Source organism: Ipomoea triloba, chromosome 5 (assembly GCF_003576645.1).
Source record: "Ipomoea triloba cultivar NCNSP0323 chromosome 5, ASM357664v1".
Classification (NCBI taxonomy): Eukaryota; Viridiplantae; Streptophyta; class Magnoliopsida; order Solanales; family Convolvulaceae; genus Ipomoea; species Ipomoea triloba.
The window spans coordinates 1045057-1051993 of NC_044920.1; the positions used below are offsets into that span (position 1 = coordinate 1045057).

The 6937-nt window shown below is 32.0% G+C and overlaps 1 long non-coding RNA gene across 1 annotated transcript; it reads left to right on the forward strand.

Moving 5' to 3' along the window:
* Window positions 1–1069: 1069 nt before the first annotated feature.
* Window positions 1070–2218, forward strand: LOC116019432. The gene is made up of 2 exons (XR_004098717.1): window positions 1070–1199; window positions 1746–2218. It is a non-coding gene; the product is annotated as an uncharacterized LOC116019432 (long non-coding RNA).
* Window positions 2219–6937: the final 4719 nt, after the last annotated feature.

Sequence of the window (6937 nt, forward strand, 5' to 3'; positions counted from 1 at the left end):
CACCCTATATGTAAAAGGAAAAATGATATGCAGACAACAATGGAGTAAAATATCTCATCACGTGTTATGATTTTATTGATAGAAGAGAAAGAGATAAATAAAAACTATGGGCATTTTGTTTCAAACTACATTAATTGTTCTGTATTACAAATATTGTTTCAATATACCAATAATCAATTTTTCATGTGTATTATTAATCTATGTATGTAAAATCACAAACCTGTTTTCTATGGGCATTTCTAAAAACTTCTGCTTACTCTAAAGGGCGAATAACATGCATGTATGTTTATAGTATAGGACCTATAATTCATATTCACAAAAAAAAATTAAAAAATTAAAAAATTAAAAAATTAAAAAAAAAATTTAAAAGGAAAAGAAGAAGCTTCCTAGTGGGGCTCAATTCAAGGTCTCCATCAAAGCATATCCATTATTAGATTAAAAAATTGTTGCCTAAAACTAGAAATGGGAACAAATGAAATTTTGAAAACCATCCAAACAAAGAAAATTAAACAAAAAGGAAGCTTGTCAAATCGTTCAAACGGCTGGCCGGTGTATATGCACACTTTAATAAAGTTTGAATTTCAAACTTAATAATTCGTCAACATTCTTATCTTCAAAATGATGGAGGAGGTGAATCGAATATATGCCTCAACATGTCTACAGTACGTTCCCAAATACTTGTACACTAATACTCACAATAAGGCCAAATTAAATTCATATCTTCCTTTTTCCCATGCTATGCTAGCCCTAGAAATTATTAGAGGAATACACATATTTTAATAGCTATCATTTATGGTTGTCTATATTGATTAAATAAAGGTGGCGTTTGATTGACAACTTTTACTCCTCATTATCAAATTTGATTCGTTCTAAACTAATGTGGCATTTAATTATTTATTTTTATTTCGTTTCTTGTTTACTATCTAATATTTGAACCAATTGAGCCAGTTTTCTTAAATTCACAACTGAGAAGGGGGAAAAGTCTCCCAATTCGTATATATATATCTTCTTTTAATCACACGCAACTCTTTCATTTTTTTCCTATAAATAGGAACAACTAGTTAGGCTAACATATTCGACAATACATACAAAAAGTTCAATCCCATAAGATTACATTCTTTGATCCAAAATCAAGGTCTAGACAGCAAATATGGCCCCCGTTTGCAAAGTTGGTTTCTTCACCGTCCTCCTTGTGTGTGGTATCCATTACATCCTCGAAACTTTTAGATATAAATTTGTGTTTTCACTGTTGTAAAAATCGGTCTAGACGTCCCTAAACCGTGTCAATTTTCCTCATAGACGCCGGCCTGGTGCCTAATTCGACCGATCCGGCCCCCTAGCTCCTAACTTGGCTGAGTTAACTCGTCCATTTCGATCTAGTTAATCCGGTCGGCTCAATTTTATTAATTTTTTTCATTATATATATATATATATAATATGACATATATACTCCCACACACTTGCATTATTTTTTTAGTTAGCCGCATAGGGGCCCGCCTAGGTTGTCTAGGCGCTAGGCCCTCCTCGATCTATTGCCTGACTAGTGCTTACTGCAACCATGAGTATTTTAATTACCCGTGTGATGCACGGAAAACATTATGTTATTATTAATTTAAATTCAAAAAAAATATTAAAAATGTTAAAATGTGAAATATATTAATATATAGTTGCAATAAAAGAGTATTCCTTTTTAGTTTAGTTTATCCATACATTCTTACTTAAATGTAACTGTATGTATTTTATAGGTATTTTCCTATTGGGAAGCAATATGGAGCTTGGAAATGCTCAGAGTTGCACCCGGGAATGCAATCCTAATGCAGCCTATATGATCTGCCCACCTAATGACAGGACTGAACCCGATTGTATTAATTGTTGTCGAGCTACAAACAACGGCTGTCAACTCTTTGATTCCAATGATTCGCCACTTTGCACTTAGACTAGGTCTTTTGCGAGGTCGTATCATCTCAAATGTTTAAATAATGTAATCTCAACGATAATAATAGAGATGTCTTAATCATCTATGTAGGTGGAATAAGATTGTAAGACTCTTTTGAATAACTATGCATGGGGTGAGACTACTAGTATAGTCTATTGCCTTCATTGTAATCAAACCTCACCATTGTAGTGTGGTTTTGTTGTTGTTAAATGTGAACTATTTGGGTTGTTATTACGTCTGTGAACTATTCTGTTTGAATACGAGGAAGATTTAATTTGGCAACATTTGTGCCCGGGTTTGCAATGTTCATGGGCGTTCATGGAGGTGATCAATGATCCATTTTGCAGTTTACGTTACAAACCACAATATAATGCCATATTAAACTTCCACCATAATTGGAAACATTAATACGTGTACATACCAGATGCAATTCTCACCTCGTATGTATACAAAACCATCCACATAGTACGTGATTCCCCAAGTGCATTTCTAAAATCTTGACTTACTATTGTTATCCCTAATTACCCTTTTACAGCCCGTTTAGTTAAAGGGAATTAGAATTTCACTCTCACCTAATTTCGAAGGCAAACAAATTCATTTGTTTGGTTGGAGGGAGTTGTTATTCCGCGGAATTGCAATTCCCTCATTTTCATGGAATTATTAGAATCTCATAGCCCTCTTGTTATTTCAATTTCGCATTGGTTGGGAAGAAAAAAAAAATGTCATTGAGACAAAATTACACTTCTCTTTTCTAACCTTGAAAAAAAAAATGTCATTGAGACAAAATTACCCTTCTATGACATTTTTTAGATGTATGCATTTAAAAAGCTTAACATTTTATTATGTTTAACTAAGTTGTATACTTTTATTTTATGAAGTTTGTTGGATTTGAGCTTATAATGCTTAACGTTGCATGGTTAGGTAAATTAGAGCTATTAAATATATTCTAGTAATGCAAGTTTATATCCAAATTGTCCAAATAACAACTGCATTGCATTATAATTTTGACACAAATTTACTTGTTATTTAAGATTAATAATCATGATGATAATATTTTCAAAAAAAAAATAATCATGATGATAATAATAAATATGGACATTTTAGTCTTTATACTACAGTACTTATTTCTTTCCAATTTTCATTCATACCAAACACTGAAATTAAAATTCTCAAAAATTTTATTCATGCAAATTAAACAAAACACTATAATTTAATTTCTTACTTTATTCTAATACTATTCCTCCCCATAGAATTGCAATTTTTTTAACCTAATTCCTTCCTTGCAACCAAACAAGTGCTACTATCAATATTAACTTTTATTCTCGATCCTTCGACTTTATCCAGCCCAAATAGCACCTTAGCTTGTGTGCTAGGTTAGGGTCACACTTGTGTAAGACCGTCTCATGGATCCTTATTTGTGAGACGGGACGGGTCAGGCTAAATCAACATGCAAATATCATACTTATATGGGCAAATGTCATTTTTATATGCTCAAATGTAATAATACTAATCAGGAATAACACTTTTGTCCATTTATAAGGGAAAATGTAATACTTTTGAAAAAAAAATGTATAGTAATAATTTTGCATTTTGATGTACATTTTCCATAATAAGTAATGTTCCGTTTACTTGAAAAGTATAATACTTTTAAATCGAAATGTAAAATTATTACATTTTCCTTTAAAAGTATTACTTTTACGTAACAAAAATTTTATTCCTGATTAATATTACATTTGATCATATATGTACGACATTTGTGTGTATGAGTATCACATTTGCACATTGACCCGACCCGTCTCACGGTGGGACGGTCTCACACAAGTTTTTGCCTTCAAATTTATATTTTTATAAAGACATATCGTTTTCAAAATAATGAATGTGGGTGCAACTCATTCAAAATTTCACTATGTCAAATTGTCAACCAGAGGATAGTTCAAAACACTCCGTCATCTCCCGTGTGGATCATCTGATCCCCTACTAGTCCGTACCACATTTTCTGTATGTGGTTTTGGTCAATCCAAAATTTTTTAAAAAAAATTAAAAAATAAATAAAAAATCAAACGTGAAAAATCAATATATTACGTTATATTTGTGTTGTTGTCAATGTAGTTGCCTTATTTATCACCTCAAAAGGAGTAGTTTAATGCTTCGTACTTGTAAATTACAAGTTAATTACAAGTTTGATTCCTATATGTTCTCCGCATATAGTAGCTAAGATAGCTAGACTCAAACTGTAATTATTATGTATTGATGTATAGTATCTATTATGTTGGATCGAGAATTGTAATTAGGCAGACAAAATATAGTTTGCTAGCTTGTTTACACTGCAAATAAACGCATTGACTATGACCGTGATTGATGAATTGAGCTGAGCTTCAATTGAATTGGTTCAATATGGAGTTCCTTTTGGGTGAAGGGAACCAACAGACATTACTCGATGGTGTGTATTAAGAAATTAAATTTTGTTCTTATATAATAGCTTGTAAATCACATGAAAAAATATATATATAAATTGTACTAGGAAGACCCCATTTAACGTGCTCAACAGAGAAGGTGTTGAAAAGAATCAGACTCGTGGCCTTCAAGTGCTTCATATTCATCAATTGGTTACTATAAAATACATTTAATTAACAAAATTAAATAGGGCCCATCGAGTGTGAATAAGATAGTGCGTCTCTCTTCCAACATAACAGTGTCTTTGTTTTTTAATTTTCTTTTTCATGACGAGAGAAACGCATAGCCCTTATCTGAAAATGTGCATGCATTAGCCTTATGATGCTAGCCGATAAAGAACTACAAAAAAAATAAACCAGTTTAAATTGTCCAGAGGTAGGTGTCATGTTTTAAGCCTTAGAAACATTTATCTTAAAAATATGACTTATACTCGATGTTCAAAAAATGCTTCCTAGTGACGAAGCTCAATTCAAGGGTCAACCTCAAAACATGAAAATTTATGGTTGAAAATCAAACAAAGAAAATTTAGCAAATCAGGATGTGGCTGTGCACGTTTTGATAGCTACCACATCCGATAGTCTATATTGATGAAGTAAATATAAAGTTTAATTTGACACGTTTATATCTTATAAGTACTGTCAAAGCGGGCCGGCCCGCCCCACCGCGGGTCTAATGTTTGGCGGGTTTTTGCGGGTCGGCCCACCAGGCTCGCGGGTTAGGATTCATATAACCCTAACCCGTCCCACGCGGGCTCGCCGCCCCGCGGGCCGGCCCATGGGCTTTTTTTTTTTTTTAATTACTTCAAAGTTTAAAAAATAAGTAGAATCTAAAAATACTAACATTACATATTTGCAATCCAACTTTATAGTTTAAAAAAATTAATATTAATTCAAAGTTTTAAAAAAATAAGTCTACAAATAATATTAACCTTTTTGTGTTTAATAATTTTAAAAATTGAATTTTGTAATATATATATATATATATATATATATATATATATATATATATATATATATATTATTTTATTTTTTAATTTTTTTTTGTTACACAGCAAGGCAGTACGCTGCCTTGCTGTGTAGCATTTGAATATTTAATTATTTTTTTTTTAAATTGGGGCTTGGCCAGCGGGTTGGCCCGTGACCCGCGTGGGTTAGCCCGCGCGGGCTTCGGCCTACTTTGACAGCCCTATTCTTATTATCAAATTTGATTCTAATAATTAAATGTCATAATATAACAGTATAATTATTTTTTTAAGTGGGATAATATTATAGGGATAAACTTAGAGTAAGATTAAGAAATTGTTGCCAAAAATTAGAAATTAGAACATATGTAAATCAATAATTGAAAAACAAACAAAGAAAATTAGACAATTCCCATTGACATATTTTCTAGGGTTTTGCATAGCTTCTGTGTGAAATGGAGGTGGATGAGAGAAGAGAGATGATGAGTTTGTTTGCTATATAATCAAAAAGCTTATTTCCATCCCTTAATTTGAATACAAAACAAGAAAAAAATTAAACAAAAATTCGTACTCAATGCATCATCAATGTGGAATATGTGCGTGTGAAGCTTCTTGAGAGCTATTTCATTATAAATGCGTAGCAGTCAGCACCATGCCTCGATGACATGATGCTGGACTCGACTCTTCAAGCCTCCATCCAACAATGCAATTCTTTTTATTTTTGAGAAAGTTTATAGTTGCTACCTAAAGATGTGTTTTGAATTGGGAGAAGCTCACCTTGTGATCATAGCCCTCAAAAGACCACAAAGAGGTAAATCAGCCTGGGTTGCCCACAGCCGACCATATTAAACCAAAAAGTCAATATACAGGTCCTATGGAGAATCAAACTTAATTCGAACCTTGTGGTTACTAAGTCAACTGTCCAACCAACTTGGCTTGGGTTGCCCCCAACTTGATGTAATTCCCACCCTATATGTAAAAGGAAAATGATATATGAACAACAATGGAGTAAAACCTCTCATCACGTGTTATGATTTTATTGATAGAAGAGAAAGAGAGAAATAAAAACTGTGATCTATTTTTTTTTTCCGTGATGAATTAGAACAAGCCAAGTAAGCAGTGAATAAAAAATGAGGTAGAAATTGAAAATATGTGTTGTTGGTCCAAATAGATATTGTCTAAATTAATGTTTCAATAAATAGATAAGTGATCAAGTCTAGCTATTCAATAAAATTGATACTAACTCTTTGTACTTTCAAATTCTGTTAACAGTGAATTGGATTTTTTTTTTACTAATATAAGAACTACCCCGCAAATTAGGATTTTTTCAAACTACATTAATTGTTCTGTATTACAACTATTGTTTCAATAGGCCAACAATCAATTTTTCATGTGTATTATTACTCTATGTATGTAAAATCACAAACCTGTTTTCTATGGGAATTTCTAAAAACTTCTGCTTACTCTCAAAGGGCGAATAACTTGCATGTATGTTTATAGTATACGGGACCAAATACATACCATTAAGAAAATTAAATAGGGCCTATACTCCATATTCAAAAAAAAAAAAAAAAAAAAAAAAAAAA